The sequence below is a fragment of the Marmota flaviventris genome, chromosome 8 (assembly GCF_047511675.1).
Source record: "Marmota flaviventris isolate mMarFla1 chromosome 8, mMarFla1.hap1, whole genome shotgun sequence".
In the NCBI taxonomy this organism is placed as follows: Eukaryota; Metazoa; Chordata; class Mammalia; order Rodentia; family Sciuridae; genus Marmota; species Marmota flaviventris.
Genome location: NC_092505.1, coordinates 5,378,686 through 5,400,755, shown reverse-complemented (window position 1 = coordinate 5,400,755; position 22,070 = coordinate 5,378,686).

The window sequence follows — 22,070 nt, the reverse complement described above, 5'->3', positions numbered from 1 at the left end:
TGTGTTCACCCAGAGCTTTGATGGCTCCCAGACCCAGAGATGCCCATGTAAGTGGCCTGGGGACAGCCTACACCCTCCCCAGGTGCAGTGGGTTCCTGGCGTTCCCCACCCTGTGACTTGTTTTGGAATATGAGTCTCTGTAGGTATCACTAAGGTAAACAGCTCTTAAATCTGCATTCCGGGGGCCCTAAATCCAATGACCAGAGTCCTCATAGGACACAAAGGAGGAGACAGTGTTGAGAGCCACACTAAGTCGGGATGGCGCCTGGCATTTTGCCAGAAGGAGTGGTTGGGAGGTGACGCCAGCGAGCCATTGGGATGATGGTGATTAAGTTAAGCTGTGTATAATTACTGGGATGGTGACTGATTGCTGTAACTGGATGATGCTGGATTGGGGCAAGCTGTGTATTCAGTTGTGTATGTGAACCTCTGCTGTCCAGCAGTGGGGCAGCTCCTGCTACCTCGGGTGCCCACTACTTTTGAGTTCTCGCGGAGTTCCCGTTGAGTCCCCGTTGAGTTCCCGTGGAGTTTGCGTAGGTTCTCGAATGAAGTTCGTTCCTGTTTGAACCTACAAGTGGCTCGTGACCTCCCGGTTATTTTGTGCCAAGCCAGACTGCGGAAAGACAGAGAGAAGGCGATGGAGGAGAGGCAGAGAGCCATGTGATGTGGTACAGGACAAGAACCCCAAGGATGATGGTGACCAGGGGGTTGATGAGGACAGAGCAGAGCCTCCCACAGATCCAGCCCTGCCTGTGCCTTGGCTCGAGAGAGTAAAGGTCTGTGTTCTGAGCCTCCCAGTTGGTGGAGCTTGTCACAGCAGCCCTGGGACAGGGTACCCAGGTGATCACCAGGACATGTAGCCTCCAGTGCAATGAGATGGAGATTCATCTGGATCTGGGTCTAGGACTCCCTGTGCACACCCCCTGAGCTGTGGCCCCAAGCCTGGCTGTGCACGAGGATCCACTCTGTAAAATTCCAGCCGGGCCCTGTGCATTCTGATTTCACGCTCCACGTGGAGCCCTGTGGGGTGTTTTGAAAAGCCCCCACATGCTCCGAGGCAGCCAGGGCTCTGAACAGTGGCCAAATCAGGGCTTTGGAAGGTCATGCTCAGTTATTCCTGTGGAGAGGTGGCCACGGGCCCCACCTGGACTCCAGAGGGGCCCAGGACGAGGCAGGGATGAGGAGGTAGCCTCACCACCACCCTCTGTTTCCAGTCACCTGGGGGGGGCCTCGGACGCACACTGTGCTTGGAGGGCCTCCATGGTCCCTTCAGCCTGGCAAGGGTCTTTCCTGCATTGCCCTTGGAGAAGAAACCACTGCAGGATGAGCACAGACAGGTAGGAGAGGCAGCCACAGCAGACCCACAGTGACATTCCCGTGCTGGCCCTTGGGAGCTCTGGGTCCTTGAACCCCCTGCAGACTCTCTGAGCCTCGGTCTCCCCACCTGTAAAACGGCTTCATCTTGCCAGCTTCTCAGCGTTGCCGACAGCTTCAGTGCCAACACAGTGCGCCTGGCGTAGGCAGAGCCGCGGTGATAATCTCCATAGCCAGCCTACACCAGGGGTTGTGGGTGGCACCGTGCCCTGGACCTAAAAGGTGCATGCTGGCCGCCTGACCCCCAGGACCTCAAAACGTGACTGTATGTAGACACTGGTACTTTTAAAAGGTACTTGAGGTGAAATGAGGTCATTGGGTGTTCCCTATTCACAATAAGAAGAGGACATTAAAACAGAGGTGCACAGAGGGACAATCGTGCCTGGCCAGTTGCAGGCCAAGGACAGAGGCTTCAGGAGGCTGAGGCAGGAAGATCACAAATGAAAGGCCAGCCTCAGCAACTTAGTGAGACCCTGTCTCAAAATAAAAAATAAAAAGGGCTGGGGATGTGACTCAGTGGTAAAGCGCCCATGGGTAAGTCCCAAGAACCGGGGGGGAGAATAGATAACGAGACCAACACTGCCACACTTGATCTTGGACTTCTTGTCCCCCAGACTGTATGACAATGTTGTTGTCTAAGTGCCTGTGGCCATCTGTCCTGCAACCCTAGCTGACTCATACCCTAAGTACTCTATATGCTGTACTATCTGCTCCTCGTGTCGTAAATTGTATCGTTATTATTGCGCTTTTTTTTGGGGGGGGGGGGTACTGGGGAATGAACCCTCATGTGCTTAACCACTGAGCCCCATCTCTAGCCCTTTTTATTTTTCATTTTGAGACAGGGTCTCACTAAGTTTCTTAGGGCCTCTCTAATTTGCTGAGGCTGGCTTTGAACTTGAGACCTCCAGCCTCAGCCCCCAGAGCTGCTGGGATTATAGGTGTGCACCACTGCACTTGGCTGATTGTTGTCTCTTTGCATTGAGAAAAATAAAGCTAAAAGAAAGTGAGGCCCATCCAGCCTCATACGTCAGGTTAATGTCGGAGTCAGAGGGAAACAGGGTCTCTCCCCTGCCACACCCATGCCGGGGCTCTGGTGCTGGTGGCTCCCTCCGAGGCAGGTGGCCCTGGAGCCAGGGGAGGCTCTCCTCCCCACAGGTGAGCCACGGCCTGTGGACCCACTGTTCTGTCCCCGGCGCCTGGAGCAGAGGGTTTCCCGTCCTCACCACGTCATCTCGGGGATGAAGATGAAGGGGAAGCACCTGAGGTGGCGGTGGGGCTGTGGGATCCCAGTGAGTACCCTGGCAGAGGGACCCTCCAGAGGAGGCTCTTCTGGCAGCTGGGGGAGGGTGTCTTAATTAAGAAGGGGACAGGCTGGGGGGCCCCCTGGAAGAGCCAGACCCTGGGTCTCCTGCACCGATCACTGCTCTAGCACCAGTGCTCTCCCGCTGTGTGTAGAGACCCGCAGAGTCTCAGCATCGTCACCAAAGCGGTCAGAGGGACCCTGAGAACAGTCCAGCCACAGTCTTCGAGGACAGATGAGACTCTCCATTCCACAACAGGAAAGCCTCCGCCCAGGAGGTTCCACTTGGCCTCAGCCTCCCTCTGCAACAGGACCAACACCTCTCCTTCCAGGCTGCAGGGAGACAAGACCAAGCCGCCCCAGGAAGCTCAAGGCCCGGGGCCACACAGCAGCTGCTCAGTTAAAGGCCACGGGAACCTCACGCCCGGGGACTTGACGCTGATGCTAGATGCAGCCAGGGCCAAGCCCCACCCCGATTCTAGAACTCTGTACGACACTCATGGCACCTACCTTATTTGGGAAGTTGACTCCTATGCTCCCAGATCCAGCCTCTGGGCCTGACCTCTTCCCTCTGCCTCCCGTCCTCCCCTCTGCTACCTGCCCCAGGGGGACCAGGAGAGGGCAGCTCCTTGAGTCTGGCTGCCTCCCAGGCCACAGGCAGGGTCCGTAAGAGCGGGTTGAATTATTTCTCCATGGGCAGCTGCCCCAACCGATTCCTCTGAAGGTTCGATTTTGATTTCTGGGTGTCAAAAACAAAACCCTTCTTTACAGATTGAGGGACAAATGAGCCAGCCTGGTCCAGGGCTAACGACTGGTGCAGGGACACCAGACAGGCGTCATTTACAACAGTGAAAATCAGTGGGCGAACGACAGGAGGCTGACCATGCACGCTGGAGAGAAAAATTAAGTCCACTCATTAAAAAATCGGTCATGGTCATCATAGGGCAGAAAAACTGAAGCTGAGAAGCTGCCCGTGATGACCCAGAACAGTCTGCCCACCAGGGTCCCTTCAAGTGTGGAAAGATCCTCCCCAAACCCTCAGCAGAACATTCAAGTACCAGGGAGGGACGGGGGTGTTTTCCCTTTTAATAAATACACTTTCTAAAAGGAACAATCACTAATACTTCCATAACAGTGACCCTCTTTACATAAATTGAAGAAAACACTGCCCCTCCCTTAGCTTAGTCCCAGGAGCCCTGAGAGGTCCTGGGGAGCTTCCCAGGTGCCAGGAAACCACTCTGTACAAAAGAGCCACCTCTCCTGGCTCCTACCTCACCCTGAGTCTCAGCCCGTAGCCATGTGTGGAAACAGGACAGCGTCCTCTGGGAGTCCTGCCTCTGGGAGTGAGGGCCCTGTGCCTGGCCAGGAGGCCCCGGAAGGGCCCGGGGCAGGTTGGTGTCCTGAAAGGCTCAGGAGCAGAGCCACAACCTCACTAGAAGTCACACGGAGGCGTGCCACTCTTCAGTGACCGCTCTACCTCTCTTTAAAGGCCATCTTCCAGTGGCTGGCCCCAGCTCTTGAGCAGAAGTTGAGTTTGTCCCATAGTCATCTTGAAACTCAGAAAGCAAAGCAAGCCCTACCCAGAGGAGACCAGGATTGCTTATTATTTCATCATTTCATTCTTTAAAAACTTCTCAAAGTGCCCTGGCGAGGACGGTTCTTCTTTCAGGCTGGCTAATGCAGTGCAAGCCCCCTCTCTCTAAGCAGGGCCTGTCTTTCTCTTGAATGGAAGGAACCATTCTGCTTGTCTGTTCACTTCCTCATTGGGGACACTCAGGAACATGCGTTCCTGCTCTCCTGGTATTGGACGTGTGTCAGTCCAGCTGTGAGCAAATGGAATGGAGGCTAAGAGGCTTCGCCAGGGACACGTCACATCTGCGGGAGGCTTGAGAAACCACGGCTCGTCCTTCTTTTCTCTTGTCCAGACACGAATGTGTCTCCAAAGAGACGTCTGCCTGCCCAGCAGTGGACGAAGGCACCGTGAAGGGCAGAAGGCTCTCGGTGGCCCCAGGAAACACACTGGAAGGAATCCGCAGGGTGGCTGCTTGGGACACGGAAACAGAGGACCCCAGTCACCATCGATGGCAGGATGAAGGTCCAAGGTCACCTGGGCCTGTGGCACCCCACCACATCACGAGGACAGTGTCCAGCTCTGAGCTTTCTCCACCTCTCTGGGGTTCTGGACCTTCAGAAGCCTTTGGGTGAATGAAGGATTCTGCACAGAGGGACCCCTTTCTTTGTCTCACCTCAACCTGACCCAAAAATAGATGAGCAACATATTTAGCAGAAAAATTCAGTGTCCAGACGCCATGGCTGACATGGAACTCTGCCCCAGTTGGGATAAGCCAGGAAAGCACAGCAAGGGCCACCTACACAGCCACAGGGTGGGCACCGCCACCCTGGGTGTTAACGCCCACCACCCGCCCCTCACCACCAGGGGGCGACTCCCGAGTTCACACTGAGCCACGAACAGCCCTCCTGGTACCTGATACTTTCTTCTGAAGAAAGATGCCCCTCTCTGACCCTACTTTATTGAGTCCTTATGAGCTTAGAGTAATGGCAGTCTTTAAATCTGTGCCCTTTTGAAGTTTTCCCAAGCCCTCCCTCTCTGCCAGAAGAGGCACATTTCACTCTTCCCCAGTCCTCCTGAGTCTCCTCTGGAAACCGAAAGCTGGGAACTTTCTACTGTGACCTTTGGAGTCTCTGGCACACGATTTCCTATTCTCATTTTCTTCCTTGGCCTCCATCTCCAAAAACAGCAACAGTGGATGAACTCAGGGCCCGCAGGGCCCTCGGAGAGAGGCGAGGTAGGAATGAAGAACAGGTCAGGAGTGGAGACCCGGATGCCCGACCCCCTGGCCCCAGGCTCAGCTCTGCCCATCCTGGGCACACAGCTGGCTTGTCCTGTGGGCAGCAACTGGGTGTTTCCACTGGGTTGTTGAGAGAGATGATCAGATAAAACCCCAAAGGTTCTTTCCAGCCCAAGTCAGGACTCTGTGACTGCTAGTTGCCCCCAAGTGCTGAGGACCAACATCAGCACAGAACAGGCTGGAACAGGCCCAACTGCAAAGACACTGCCCAAGGTCTGGTGTTGGGTTGAGAATCGAGAATCCAAGCACTCCCCAGACAGGGCAGGGTGGGGGCGTGCAGTTGGAGGGTCCTGCTGTGCAGCAAGAGCCACCCTGAGCCTGGTGCCAGCCAGACCTGAGGATATGAGGTTCAAGCCAACTGCAAAGAAGTAACCAAAGCCTTGGTTGGCAGAGAAGTCACTGTCCTCTCCAAGTGACATATCCCTCAGAGCACATCTAAATCCTTCAAAATCTCACACTGTGCAGAGACTGCCAAGAAAAATGTATCCCCTCGCATTACAGCATGAACCTCAGAGGAGAGGTAACTAGGCACAGGACCACCAGCCAGGGAGTGACGGCGGATAGCGGGAGGTTCAGGAGACACGGAGAAAAGTGCCCACAGGGAAACTGTGACGTTGATTATTAAGTTGCAAAAGATTTGAAGCCCGGATAAATAACCATGAGCCAATATGGGCCAAGGAAAGAATGACTTGTGTGATGGCAGAAGGCAAATCCTTCCATTAATGCTTATAAACAGGCTTTTTAATAATTTCTCCCAAAGAAACTTGAGGGCAAGTCCTCAGTGCAGCCCACGGGCGGGAGGCGGTGGCTGGCTTGAAGCCTCTGGACATCTCTCCAGGTTCCCAGGGAACAGAGACTGTGCTGGCAGGGTGGGGAGGCCCAGCAGCCCCCAGGTCCCACCAGCCATGCTATGGTTCCTGCTGTTTCTGATGTGGCAGATGAATGTCCCAGACAGTTCTTTGGGGTGGGGAAGTGAGGAGGTCTTAAAAAACCTGAAGGAGAATCCCACCACAAACCCATCCATTCCTCCAGATAACACTGGGTGAGCACCTGCAGTCCGCACAGCTAGAACCAGGAACAAAGCTGGCCGATGGACGCTGGGCAGGACAAGGGCACCAGGCGGCTACAGGTGCAGGCAGGCTCATCAGAGCTTCCAGAGGAGGAGGCAGACCGTGTCTGGTGCCTAAAGAACAGAGCTCTGATCTGTGGCTGGGCCTGGGGAGTGGGGACACACTGATGGTGTTCTTGGGGGCGATGGCACAGACGCTGGGTGGTGGCTGTAGAGACGGGCATGACCAGAACACACCAGGAACTTAGTTAGCTGGCCATGGGGGCCACGGAGGGAGAGAGCCCAGGGAGAACTGCCGGCAGAGGGACCCCGAGCCACATCTGCCAGGCCAAGGGGAGGAGGCACCGCAGGTGGCCATGGACGGGCAGCCTGAGGCCTGGAGCCTACCCCCTGTGCCCACCCTCCCTGTGAGGCCTGGGGCTGTGAAAGGGAATTTCTTTAAAGTAGAGTGCCAACAGAAAGAGGCTCGGCCTCTGGGGTTCCCTTGGTCCCCCCCAGGGGAAGTGGGGCAAGGCCCTGCCTCCCCCATCGCACTGACTACACTCTGGTGCCGTGTTCCCCCTTGTGTCTCCTGCTCCCAGCCTCTCCTCTCCTTTCCCTCCCTCCCTCCCCAGTGGCCATCCTGCCCTGTGCCAGCTTCCAACTCTTCTGCTCTGCGCATGCTCCTTGGGGACCAGCCTCCTTGACACTGGGCCTCTCCGAGGCCTCCCTGGCACCTGTTTCCTCTGCCTGCACCCTTGAGCCTCAAAGCTCATCAGATGGGCTTCACGGCTGTCCTGGCCAGGAACCCTGCTGTCTCTGAAAGGCAAATGAGCACTCCGAAGATGACCGCGGGCAGGAGAGACTTGGTTCCTTTTCCCGGGGCCTCCGCACAACATTAGGGAAGTGAGAGACACAGTCCGGCAACAAAGCAGAAGTGAACTCTGAGGGCCTGGAGCAAGACTCCTGAGGCTCAGAGTTTAACCAGGAAGCTTTCCCTTCTGGTGACCGTGGCCAGGCCTCCTGTGGGATGGATGCCTGAAGGCAGCAGGATGTCCCCACATGGTCCCAGGGCGCACGTGACCCAGGTCACACCAGCACTACCAGGAGCCCTCAGCCCAGAGCTAAGACAGCACTGCAGCGGTGCTCCCCGCAGCTGGCCAGGGGCCTCGACATGGGCACTGCGAGGGTGGCCTCTCCCACAGGCCCCCCGGCGTTTCCAGATGTGGAAGCCAGAAGGACCTTACAGCAAAGCCAGGAACCAGGAAGCTGCGGCCAGAGGACAGCCTGGGCCAGGTAGCCAGACCCTGACCTTTAAAGATAAGAAATCTGTGCCTATGTCAAGAACATAAGTTAAAAACAAAACAAGGATATTTGCTTTGGGGTGGCTGTCTTCTATTTTGGTTTTTCGTGTTTGTTCTGAGTTTGCTGTTGTTGAGTTCTTCTATACGCTGGATATCAATCCCTTGTCAAATGCACAGATGTTCTCTCCCACCCACAGATCGTCTCTTCAGTCTGCTGATTGTTTTCTTTGCAGCATTTGCAACATGGGTGAACCCCGAAGTTTGTACCTTAAGTGAAACAGGCCACACGTAGGAAGGTGACGCTGTGTGACCTCACTCACGGGTAGGATCTAGAAAGCCTGGCCCTGCACCAGCAGAGAGGATGATTGCAGTTATCGGGGGCCAGGCAGATGGGGGCCCAAGCGCTGCCCAGGGGGCACATTATTACAGTTAGGGAGAGCATACGTCAGAGATCTGTTTTACAGCTTGGCGCCCACGGTTATTGATGATACATCATTTTATTAAAAAGCACAAGGCCCTGGGTTCAATTCCCAGCACCACAAAAAAAAAAAAAATAGCGATCACCCTGGGCCACCGGGCATTTGTGCATGAGCTAGATTAAACCCCCCACAGTGCGTCTGTACTTCTATCCAGCTGTATTCAGAGAAAACTTGCAACATTGTCTGTCAATTTTTACAAATGCGAAAAAAATAAAAGCAAAACCAAGTAAAGCTGCCTCTTCCTGTTGAGACCCTCGTTGCAGAGCCCCTGCTGGTAACGAGGTTCCTTCCCGCAGTCACAAAGCATCTGTCTTCCATCAGAAGCAGAGTGTCCGCTGTCCCCACTGCAGCTGGCTGGTCATTTTGCTGGCACAGAGCCGCAGGGGACGACTGACCATAAGCTCTCCTCCTAATTGCAGTGTGGGTGCTGACGGTGCTGCTTCGTCTGGAGATCTTCCCTCCCACCTAAGCGGGCGCACCCCCCCACCCCCCCCCCACCCCAGGCGTCTCTGGCACCAGCGACACCAGAGCAACCTGCGCTGATTTGCAAAGTGAAAATGATCCTCTACATAAAACCCGTCTCCATCTGAAAGCTGCAAGGAAGATCAGAGAGGACCCAGTGACAGGCGCTTCCCTCCCATCCTCCAGAGGAGGGAGCCGCCCGGCCAGGGCAGCCAGGGTGGCCAGGGCTCCACAGGCGCAGCATGTGGGTGACACTAGTCACAGTTTGGGGTGTCATCTCGGCAGAGCCAGCTCTGGATTAGGGGCCAACACGGCACATTAGGCCCACATCAGCCCTGGTTTTCCCCACAGAGACCCTCTCTGCTCCCCTGTGAGTAGGGTGTTGTGAGGAAGCTACCCCAGGAAAGGGCAGGGTCAAAAGTCACCCCAGGAGGAAATCTGGCCTCAGCCCCGGGGGCCTCCCCTCTCTGTCTCCAGGAAGCACACATCTAACAGAGCAGGCATTAGAGCCCTGAACCCTGAGTGCCACTTAACCTCTGACCCTATCAGATGACACTAGCAAACAGTTGGAGTCACTCACTCCCCAGTGACCCAAGAAAGGGTGAGGGACAGCGTCTCTCCAGGTCTTGGACATTTTACTTGTTGTTGGCATCTTGACAGCTTCCCCCCACCACCAAGACGGTCGTCAAGGTAACCGATGGCTTCACCTTTAGTTGTTCAATAAATACAATGGCTTTAAAATTCTTTTTAATTTCTTCAAGCCTCATCTTAATTATCTTCAGGGGGAAAGGTCTCCATGCATTGAGCAGGTCTTTTAAAGTAGATTAATTGGGCTCCAACCCAGGGAACGGGCCCCGCCAGCCCGGGCAGGGGCTCTCTGGAGCAGGTCGGACTTCCCCAGGCTCTCGGAGTCGCCATCCTAGGTCACGCTGCTGTAGGGAAAGGAAGCCACAGTGTCCTGCTCCCTGCAAAGAACCCTGCTCCCAGGTGACCTGGGGACTTCGCCCCTGCCTCTGGGGGCTGCCCACCCCTCCTATGATGGACTCAGCCACACAAGGAGCCCTGTGTCCTAGAGGACGGTGACTTAGAATGCCTATCGCCCCCACCTCATGGCCTCTTTCCTTGTGGCACTCCCAAGGCCACCTCTCTGTCCTCGGGGAACCCACACCTCAGTGACACAAACCAATAACTCACAGCAGCACACCTGGCAGCAGAGGGAAATGATGCCGTGGACAGAGTCAGAGCCCCGGGCGGAGAAACAAGGGGCTCTTAGGGTGGTCAGGAAAATTCTCTGGAGGTGACATGGGGACACCCAGCCAGAGGGCGGGAGGAGCACAGGCAGCAGAGCTGGGGTTGGAAGAGCCCTAGTCACCCCCGGAGGGCGGGCGGTTGGGAACCTGGGTGGGACCCCACTGAGGCCCTCTGGTCTGGTGCCACGCTGGCTCCTGACGGGCCCAGAGTCCCCCCAGAACGTGTTCTGAGTCCGCCATCCATTCTGGCATGTTGCCACCACTGTCCCTTGAGACGCTGCTCTGTCCTGTGCTCTCCCTGCCCCCGGGACCTCCGAGCCTTCCACTTGGGCGAGTCCTGCCCCTGGCTCTCTGCCCTTTCCTCCGAGCTTCTTTCTGAAGCCTTTTCCTGCTGCAGCGCCTTCCCCTTCTCCTCAGCCTGATCTGCATGAAACCTCGGGGTCTTCTTTCGTTATTGCATTGTTCATTTCCAAATTCTTCTTCCAGTTCTCTTATGTTTCTAATCCCTGCCCAAATCCTCAACTTGTGCTTATTTTCTTGACGATTTTGTAGTTGTTGTGTGGTCTTGTTGGTGCTGGGGATTGAGCCCGGGGTGCTTAGCCACTGAGCCACATCCTCAGCACTTTTTATTTTTTATTTAGAGACAGGGTCTCATTAAGTTGCTGAGGCTGGCTTTGAACTTTTGGTCCTCCTGCCCCAGCCACCCAAGCCTCTGGGATTACAAGCGTGCGCCACCGCGCCTGGCTGTTTTCTTCACTATGTTACGCATGCTCGTTTAACATCCACTATTTGGCTTCCCCATTGATAAGTTTCTTTTGCCTCTTCAACCGTCTCTCCCTCTCTCCCCCCGCCACGACTTGTCCTCCTCATGCACAGTCTTCTGACTGAGTGGCAGGTGTTGTGTATGAGATCCAGGAGGACGTTGCTGTCTTTTTTCCAGAGATATTACATCAGCAGGCAGCTGTGGGCACCTGCAAACCCTGATCTCCATGATCAGATCTGAGGCTGGAATCATTCAAAGCCAGGTCCACTTGTTGGGAGGACCAGGCTCTTTCTCACCCCCCATCCCCCTGCCATCGCCCTGGGGGCTTTTCCCAAGCTGGTCCGAGGGAGCCCAGGCAAGGGGCACGGGGCCTCGGTGCCCTGCAGACCCTGAAGGAATGCCAGGGAGCTCCACCATACCCAGTGCCTTCCACAGCTCCGCTGGCCTCCTGCTCTCTCACCCCTGTAGAGAAAAGACGCCAAGGGGAGCAAGCTTACAGAGGCTGACTCTCCTTTCTGTGTTTCGCTCCTCTCCCAGACCTTGGCCCTGAAATTCTTCCTGCCTCGTAACTGACAAATGTCTTCAGATGTTTTAAATATCTTCCTCATTACGAGCTGTTCCCAGGAGGCAGGCTGACTTTCATTGTGTGTGTGTGATAGATTGCTGGCAAAAATAACCCAAATTCTCCACCCCTGCCTCTGAGCGTGCGTGCGCGGGCGCGCGCACGCGCACGAGCACACACACACACACACACACACACACAGGTGCAGACACACACGTTATTTGTAAGTCATAAGCATGTGCTGTTTTAAGTATACTGAGTACATGAGGACATTTACACTGTGTGTGGCACTGAGTAGACTGGGAAAACAGTACGTGATCAGAGAGGGAGTAGCAGGTCTGCTGCTCCCCACCCTGCAGACCAGGGGCCCAGGAAAGCCAGCTGCGCTGATGACCATGGGCAGGAGTAGGCTATTCTACTGAACAATTCAGAGATGCTGCTCCAGACCAGGGTTTAGCATCTACAGTCCTGGGACCAAATTCAGCCCATCACCTGATTTTGTCTAGCCAGCAACCTAAGAATACTTGTTACAGTTTTAAATGGTTGGAAAAATGCCACAGAAAAGCAATGTATCGTGACAGGCAAAGATCACATGAAGTTCGAATTCAGTCTTCCTAAATACAGTTCTTTGGAAAACCCTGGTCATCCCAGGATACATAGCAGAAAACCACACAGGACGATAGATGTCTATAAGACATCTATTTCCCACGGTTCTGGAGAGCAGGGTACCTTGCGTGGTTGGGTTCTGGTGGAAGCTCTCTTCCTGGTTTATGGATGGCCACTTTTGTGTGCTCCCGTGGCAGAGCCCAGGTCTCTTCCTCCTCCTACAAAGGCATCAGTCCACCCCGTGACCTCATCTAACCCGAAAACCTCCCATCACAGTTTGGCTCTTAAATGTCCCCCAAAGGCACATGTGTTAAAGGCTTGGTTACCAGCCTGTGGCACTTCTGGGAGTGGTGGACCCTGTAGGAGCTGGGGTCTAGTAGAAGAGCGGGAGGTCAGTGGGTGTGTGACTTTGAAGGGGATTTGGGGACCCTGCACCCTCCTGCTCTCTTTCACCTCCCAGCTGCCATCAGTGAGCTGTTGATCCACTGTGCCCTCCACCATGATGCGCTGTCTCGCACAGGCCCACAGCCACAGAGCCCCCTGACCATGGACTGAAGCCTCCGAAACCAGGAGCCACAAGGAACCCTTCTTCCTTTAAGTTGTTTATCTCAGGCATTTTATCATGGAAACAGACGCGCCCCCCCTGAGGCCCTGCCTTCCACCCCTGGTAGTCAGGCGTCAACATGGATTTGGGGGTACACACCAGTCCACACAACCCCCACGCTTGCCACTTACAGATCATCCATGACTGCCTTCAAGCTGCAGCTGCAGAATGCAGATGTTGTACAGAGACCAGGTGTCCCTCAAAACCTAAAACACCTACCCCTGTCTTCTACAGGAGCAGCTGCCCACCCTGCTCTAGCCTCCCTCCCACGCACCAGAGAGTTTGACGCTCCCCTCTCCTCCCACCTCTCCTCCCTGTTCCTGCTCCTTCCTCAGCTCTGTGCCCTGCCCTGCAGGTAGGCGTCTTGCCCCTGCCCACTTTGTCAGAACCTGGCAGCGTCTGAGCACAGGACGGCCCAGGGAGCTCTACTGGTACTTTCTGCCAGGCGAGGAACATTTGTTAGGAGGTGGCACTTCTTAAAGAGGACGGTAAACGGCTCATGGAGAATGCAAGTCTGGAGCAACAGAGCCGCCAGGCTGCCTGGGACAGCAGGTGCGGTCTGCCACGTGGACTGTCCCCCAGCACTGACCGTCACTGGACACGTGTGCGCAGCGTCTCTGTTGCTCTTCTTCCAGGAAAGAACCTCCAACGGCTCACTGCATGACATGAGGGATGCGCCCCAACGCGGGAGCACCTGGGCTGTGGCTCTTTCAAGAGGTCGGTGAGGGCCACTGGAGAGAATATAAGCACTCCAGGTGAGCACTGTGAGGGCTGTCGATGAGCACGCAGCCGGCAGGCCACCCAGCTCTGGGAGACCCAGCAAGGCTTAACAATGGGTCTACAGACCTACAATCTATAAGTGATGAGTCAGGTTAACAAACCATTAGATTGTATGTAACCCTCGGCCTTGATAAATATTCCTTATCACAACCTGGAAAACCCGTGGCATTTGGAAGTCTGAGGCTCCCAGGACACGGCTGGAATCTGATGCCAGGGGGTAGGGTGACCCTGTCCACTAGGCCACAGCCCAGCCCCTACTTTCACCTTTCTCTTCCCACCCCTTGCTCTGTCCACCTTCTGGGGAACCTCACATGCTATGGACGTCCAGCATTGCCTGGACAGACTGGGCTCTCCATGAACAGTGCCCCATGGCCATGCCCTGGGCCTAGGGGTGCACGGTCTGCCCAGGTCTTTCCCCAGGAGGCAGAGCCTCGGAAGCAGCAGCCCTGGGACCATGTGGGCGGGAATTCCTGCATCCAGGCCTCAGGCCCCATCTAGCCCTCTTAGCCCCAAGACTACTGCCCCAGGAGAGGCCAAGGCAGGGCCCTTCTTGCCCAGGCCTCGGGCAGGACCGGAAGCTCTTGGCCACGGCCCTGTAGCCAGGGCCTGCTCCTGCAGATGCTTCACTGTATGACAGGCTTTCCCTCAACTGTGAAGTGGATTCTCCTCCGCATCCCAGCAAGATGTCGCTCCTCATAGAAAAGGGTTTTCTAAGCTCAGTAGCACCTGGGAACAAGCAGAGGTGGCAGCTCCTTGAGCTTCCTCCCGGAGGCAGGAGGCTCCCTTCCAGGGGTGAGCGGAGAACAGCCAGCCCCTGACTCTGACCCAGCAGATCCTGGGCAGGAGAAAAGAGCAAGAATCAGCGGGAACCTGACTCCTAGTGGGCCACACCCCAAGGGCTGGGATGCAGAGTCTCTGGAAACATCCAGAAAGCTATCTCAGAGCCCTGGACAGGGGACCAGACGCTTACTCTCCCAGGCAGAGAGAGAGGAGGCCCCAAGGAGAACCCAAGCCTTCAGCCGAGAAGGAGGGGAGGGCCGGGAGGCCCTGGGAGGCCTGGACCTGCATGAGCCTGAGGTTGGACCCACCGTGGCCTATGCTCAGCCTGCGGAGGATGGGCGCTTCGGTGAGGGCTGGGCACTGCCTGAGCAAGCAGGTGGGCTGCAAGAAACCTGGGGAGAGCAAGGGATCTCAAAAAGTTTTCCCCCATGATAAAGAGAACCATGTGAGCAGCGGCAGTTCTGCCTCTAAAATATAAAGTTTCTTAATGATATAAAGTTGGGGGATATAAGAAAAATTGTGCATGCAAGTTGCCCAGGCTCCCCCAGAACCATCTGGACACACATTTAAAATGCAGACTTCCTGGCCCCACACAGACTGATCCATCTGTCCCAGGTAAGGGCCCAAGACCATGTATTCCCTCAAGCTCCCCAGAGACCGTTGCCCTTCCAGGTTGAGGAACCTCTGTGTAGACCGAGAACTCGTCCATGGCACAGCGTCGTGTGTGCAGGAAACTGGTTAAACAGAGCTATGGAGGCACAAGCACCCTGGCTGCCTCCATGTTTGCTAGGGTTTTAAACACAGTTGAGAAAAGGTCACCAAACTCCAGGGCCCCAGGTCCTGGTCATGAACAAAGATTCTCTCCACTGGGTTTTATCTTTGACTTCGCCATTAGGATGGCAGCCGTCTTAGCTGCAGTGATTCATTGGCAACCTGCAGGAATGATTTTTCTCACATTCCCCAGCTCATAACTTCTATGTGGAATCAGAAGTCATTCATTTAAAAACAATACTTTATATTATTTAGAATTTTTTTTTAATGCATTGCCCAAGAAAAGGGAGCCCACCGTCCCCGGTGCCCACATGTATACCAAGGTGTGAGGCTGCCCATTGCAATTCAACCAGCGCCACCCAGAGGACTGGGGGTGTGAGTCAACTGGGCGGCACAAAGCACCTGCAAAATGGAAAACTAAGTAAATACATAAAGGAAACACGGATACAGCCAACTGCTGCATTCGCCACCTCAGAGTTTCCAGGAAGACGAATGAGGTGGAGGAGAAACAGTAAGGCTGATTCACTTCATCTTGGCCTCTCTGGATTTGCTGTCCAAATAATCCCTACCAGACTTGCAAGCCGTACAAAAGCCTCACAGAGAAGGGTGGCAAGAGCGCCTTGGACGCGGCTTGGACAGCCAAGCTGAGATGCTGGGCCACATGCGTGTCTTTGTGTGGGTTGGGATCTGTTTTCTCTGGGTTTGGTGGATTAGCATAGCACCCAAAGTTTTCCAAAAAACGTCAGACAACTTTGCCACAGCAATTAAGCTGTCTGCCATCTGCAAGAGGCTTGGCTCAAGGTTTTACTGAAGTTAAATATATTTTGGAAAAGAAAAAAATTAAGGCTTTCCATGTTTGGCCTATCTGTCAATCTCAGCAACATTAGCCTTGGAGACTCTCAAAGGAGAATTGTTGTCCCACAAGGAAAAGTTGCGCATTGGCTTGCTGAAATTTCAGAACCCAAGAAACGCTCCAAAAAGTGAATTGCTCCTTGAGAAACTCTGCACCTACTCTTGGGATCGGCCACATTCAAACTCTGCCCAAATCCAACCCAGCCTTAAGATCAAGGCTTTTTAATCATCTTCCCAAATGGCAAGTTCTTTTTAAAAACCCAGACCTGAATGTCAACTGAGTTTCCATTCCTTCCCCACCACTTCTTAGTTGACCACAGTGAAATGAAACCGTGGTGTCAGGCTGAGGGTGCCCACAGTCTTCTATTTTCTCAGTCCAGTTTCCAGGCAAAGTTCAAGTTCACGGAGATCTACAGTGGCCCGTGTTGAACCCAGAATGGCTTTGTATCTTTTTCTTGAGGAATGACTGACAGCCGGTTCTCCTCATCTCCTGCCGCTTTCCAGGAGGAAAAGCAAACTCCTCTCCTCAGGTAGAGGTCCGCCAGTTTCCACAGTTACACATCCCTACTACGTTGAGTGCAAGCTCTCCATCCTACAACCCGATGGCGAAATTCCCAACCATTCCACGATGGCTGCCGGGAGCTGGTGGGAGGCCAGCCTGGCTCACCGCTATCTTGGGAGGACTGTGGCTCTAGCCCACAACACCGGTTACTCAGCCAGCAGAGAGACTGACCAGGCACAGATAAAATTCCAGGGGAGCAGGTAGAAAGGGCTCTGCATTAGTCCTGCAGCAGGTACAGGCTCCAGAGCTGCTGAGCGCGCTCCTTCCCCAGGACGGTGGTTTGGAATATTCTCTTCCCTTCTGGACACTCACTTTCAAGACAGCCCAGACGGTCCAGTGAAGAGGGTGCCCGGTGCTGAAATGACGTGGTACTGGGGTGGTGGAGGGAACCGAGCACAGAGCTGGGGCAGACACAGGTGCAGGACAGCTCTTGACTCCACGAGGGTCGCCACAGGAAAAAGATCACTGCATTTTGCTCCAAAGATAAAGACTAAGAAAGACGAGGACCACTGGGCTTCGGGGACCAGGAAGCTGACTCCGTTCAACAGACGGAACGACTTCCAGCAAGTTGAGCTGTGAGAGCAGAGAAGGTAGTCACCCCACAGTTGTGCCCTCCCTCCCAACATCTCCGTCTGGTGACACATGACACGCACGGTCCTTGGCCGGTTCTCCCAGTGCCCCCCAGGAGGCAGGTCCTGAGCACCCTGAGATGAAGAACCGAGGCTCAGGGAGGTAGAAGCAGGACCCAAACCAGGTCCCGTGATTCAAGTCTGTTGTTTTTCTCTCTGAATAATTAGACCGTGCCACCTGACCTGGTTAAAGGATCTGAAGTTTATGTCCCTGCCAATTGCCTGGGCCAGGCACTCCCTGGACACCGGACTGGAGGTTCCGCACAGGAAACCACTCTGGTTACTTTGGACTTCTAGAAACGGGCACGGTGTGGGTAGAAGAGGGTTCCTCTGGAGGTCAGGCTCTCCTAGGTGATTTCTGAGGGGCTTTTGAGTAGGGAATGATAGGAGGTGGGGGAGCGACAGGGTGGAAGAGTGTGTGCCTCGCGTGCCCCGGTTCCCTCCCCCAGCTCCATAAATGACCATGGCTGCTAAAGGAGGCGCAGACCACCTCACACATTACCACAGGCACAAGGAGGATGGCCTAGAAGGGACAGCCTGGGGCACACTTGCCTCACTCCCCGGGAACGTCACAGCAAACACTCTGCGAACTGAGTCACAGTTCACCAAAACAGAAGTCTTATTCATGTCACAGAGTGCTGAGGGGAACGTGATTTCTTCTGCGGGGGTCCCTCAGGGTCATCAGATGCAAGAAGTTCCCAGAATACCGTGAGGTTATTGCCATCTGCCTGGTCCATTGCTGCCACCCAACCAGCCGCAGCCCAAGCTTTGCCCCCCCGTGGGACACAGAGACCAGAGGCTTGGCTTGACCCCTGGGCAGTGGAGGGCTCTGGTGAGTAAGCACCATCTGCAGGCCATACAGCCTGAAAACACAAGACCTTCCGCGTCCTGTCTGTACGCCACCAGAGGCACTCCAGCGTGCAGAGGTGGGTGCTCGTCCAAGTTGGCCCTGAACCCAGGAGGCCCCAGGCCAGCTGGGCCATGCAGTCATTTCCACGGCCCCTCTCCCCTCCCCACATAGCACCCCCGTGGTCAGGAGGCACAGCCCTCCTGGGGGCTGACATTCTTGACCAGTGAGTCTGAAAGGAGCTTGTCCATGTCCACACGGTCCCCAGCCAGGAAGCCGTCACTCCAGACGCCAGGCTTGGGGACTCCTGGAGGGACTGGCCCCTCTGACCTGCTTGACCAACAGTCTACTGGTGCGATGTCAGTCACCTCTAAGGCACCTCTTCACAGCAGCACACAGACTAGTGCTCGACCAAGTGGCTGCTCACCACAGCCCAACCAAGGTGACACACCAGCTTGACTGTCACAGCCAGCAGCCATTCACCCACACAGGCAATGAGTGTGTGATTGTGCTGGGGGGATGCGGCCCAGGACCACCCCTGGGGAACAGTGCCTGGAGGGGGTGATGTTGGAGGGGTGGGACCTGCCGGGCCTCCTGGGGTGGCGTCCAGGGAGCTACGCCTGGCCTGTCCTTCATCTGCAGCTCGTTTTTTGGTGTGGGCCACTGAGGGACACCTCACCAGATATGGCTACACCATCTTGGACTTTACACCTTCCAGAAGGATGACCTGGTCTGGCTGGTTGTGGGTGGGGCCCCTGTGGGTGGGGCCCCTGCCCCTGTGAATCTGTGACTTCCATGGACACCAGCCCAGTGCTGGGCTCTCAAGCCCGGGGTTCCAGAATCTGGAGCCCAGGAGTTGCAGGACAGACAGGCTGGACACCGAGGGATTGGCAGGAAGCAGGTTTATTGGCTGCAGCCAGGTCCAGAGGGGAAAAAGGCTTTCGCCACAATCATTCAATCCCTCTGAACCCAGAGTTCAGAAAGTTTTGGAACTTTATACCCAGAGTGTTGGGGGGAGGGATTCAGAGGCTCACAATCTGCAGAAATCCACATAATAGTAGTTTTTTTTTTTTTCCCCACTCTTCTGGGCATCCAACTCAGGGCAGGTTCTACAAAAATAACCCCCAAGGTCGCTCTCTGTGAAAATCAGTGCTTGGGGAAGGGAGAGCTCCCCCACCCCAGCTGGACCTAACTAGTGTCTTTTGAAAGTCCTCTGTGAAGGCTTGGGTTGGTCTCTCCTATCACACTCTGCTTCTGCAAACACCCCCGCCCCGCCTGAAAATCCTTTTGCAGAAATTTTTGCTGAGAGTCTAAGAACAATAATGGCAAGCGTTTCTGGAGAAGCTGAATTAAGATTTCTTAATTAAGTGCCGTTACACAGGCGCTGTGGTTGGACCTGCCTTGCCCGCTTCGAGACACAGGGCATATGGTCAACAGACTGCCGAGTGGTCGTGGGCCTTTAAGAGGTGCTCAGATCCTTAAGAAGGGTTGACGCCTTTCTCAGGAACTAGGTTAGTCACCAGGAGCACACATTGTTACACAGTTGGGGTGTCTCTGGTGGCCTGCCTTTTCCAAACATGTCCACTTGCTGCTTCCTGCCATACATTGAAATAGATATGGCCCTCACCAGATATGGCCAGTCTCCCAGGGCCGCCACAGCACAGTGCCCGAGTGGGGTGGGGGTTCCAGCAACAGAATCTGCCCTCTCACAGTCGACCGAGGTCCCAAGTCCAGGTGGGGGCAGGAGGTGCTGGTCCCCTCCACTCCCAGTGCCGTCACTCGAGTTAGCCCCCACCTGGCACGGCCTTCCCCCACCCCACCCTCGTGTGGCTGCATCCTCATCTCCTCTCTAAAGGGCCCCAGGCATGTGGATCAGGGCTCACCCTGCCCCAGGACGGCCCCAGTCCTGACCACGGCATCTGAGACTCCCCTTCTTCCAAACCAGCTCACGTTCACGGTACCCGGGGCTAGATCCACAGCATACCTGCCAGGGGACGCATCCAACCACGACACCCACAAAGGAACGGAAGGAGGGCCTTCCCCAGGCCTCTCAGTGGCCGCAGGACAGGACACTGCAAAGTAATGGCATAATATTTTGAAAGAAAAGCATGTTTAACCTAAAACAGTACAGCTAATTAAATCAGCCAACTCAAGGGAGGAACAGCGCCATTCTCACGCACACGGTTTCAAAGAACCTGCTCCACAAAGCCCTCTTTGAGAAAATCCCAGGAAAGTTGACTCTGGCAGGAAGAAAATAAATGAATCCAAGGAAAAGATCAAATAAGTAAGGATCTGTATAAAATTCCCCCAAAAAAATCATTGTCGAAATTAGCAATGAGCCAAAAATTTTAGGTTTCCAAGCCTTGGTCAAGCTCCCCGGATCAGGGCCTGAGACGGGCTTCTCATGGAGGGCTGGAGGGGCAGGGCGTGATGGGCACCCGTGCATGGGGTCTCTCTGGGAAACCACCGCCAGATGAAACCCGTGAGAGGGTGAGTTCTGGGGGTGGGAAGCGGGGAAAGGAGAGGCAAGAGGCAGGCAGAGGGCCAGGTTCTCCTGCCACTGAGGAGGCCCACAGGACTGTGGACTCCGGGCTCCCCCTGTGCTCCCCCTGTGGTCCGGGGTGGTCAGGCCCTGGACCTAAGGCTTAAATGTATTCAGACTCTGATTCACCAATTCCCCTTCCAAAAGCAGTCAGAGAGGGGCCCAAAGACTCAGGTGTGTGGAATAGCACCATCACATCAGTGATGATATTAAAATCAAGCCAACCTTGTGTTCCACCCGAGGAGTTTGCTTATCTAAGCCATGGGGCATCACAAGCTGGCCAGGGAGAGGGGGCCTCACCTCAGCCAGCCCAGCTCAGGGCCCAGAGCGTCCCGCTCCCACTCCGGAGGCCTGACACTGGGCGGAACTCACCACCAGCTGCTCCAGAGCTCTGACAACCCAAAGGCAGCAGATGGGCACCAGAGGAGACCAGGGCTCAAAGACCACCCCCCAGCAAGGGCTCTCACCCTCGTTTTCCCACCTGTGGCCTGAGGTCAACCAACCCCAAGCCCCAACGGGGAGGTCAGGTGCACAGAGAGCTCCAGGATCAGGAAAGGGTCTCCCTGCTCTCAGCCCAGGCCCCAGCAGTTCCGAGTCCCTGGCAGCAGCAGGGGGTGGGTGGTGACTCGCCAGGCCACGCCTACCTCAGAGCTCCCAGAGCCCTCCACCTGCTCAGGCTGCCCGTCCATGTCCCAGTGGCTCCCTCCTAGGAGTCCCCACGTAAATGGACTTTACTGAGAAGGACTTCCTTGCCATCCCAACTGAACCAAGTCCACACACTCCCAGCCCACACGGACTCCGTGCTGCATGTTCTGAGTGGCCCGGTGGCCTTCCTGGTACCCATGCCGGGTTCTGGTGCCCTTGATGCCAGAGGGGCTCTAAAATGTTTTTGGAGCTTCACGGGTGATTCCAACTGGCCCATCCCTTCCCGGGCCTTGTGGACACATCGCCAGCAGCCACATGCTACCACCAGTGCTTAATGTGGCTTGAGAACCTGTCTTTCCCCAGTGGGAGCTCCTCAGAGACAATAGCCATGTCCATCTGGTTCTCCGTAGTCTCCAGGCCCACAAGAGGGTCTAGTATCCAGCAGTCACTCAATGTGTTCAATGGATAAACACATGTATCGTTGGGATTTTTAAATAAGCATTAACTGCTTGGTAATTACAAGTTATTCTAAAATTTAAAAAAAAACTTATCTGAAATTAGCAGCAATAACTAAAATAATAAAATCAAACATTAAAAGGTCAATGGGGAATGGATATGTTTCTACATCCCGCATAGCACTATAAACATGATCTTGAGCAAAGAGGCGACATGTATTGAAAAGTATGAAGGTGTTCACCCCTCAACTAAGACCCCAGTGAAGTAGTCAAAGAAGAGGGGGAGACTGTGGAAATGCCACAGCAGCTGGTTTCCAGAGCAGGGACTCTCCTCTGCATGGTGTATAATGGTGGAAACCCATCATTGTACATCTGTCAAAACCACAGAAGGTGCAACACTAAGAGTGAATCCTTATGCAAACTGGAGACTATAGTTGGCAATGAAATCAATACTGGATCATTTATTATGACAAAACTTTTCTCTTCCAAAATGCACAAAAATCAACTCAAGAAGAAATCAAAGACTTAGGAATTAGCCCAGAAACTATGCAACTCCAGTGGGCTGGAGTTATAGCTCAGCTGGTA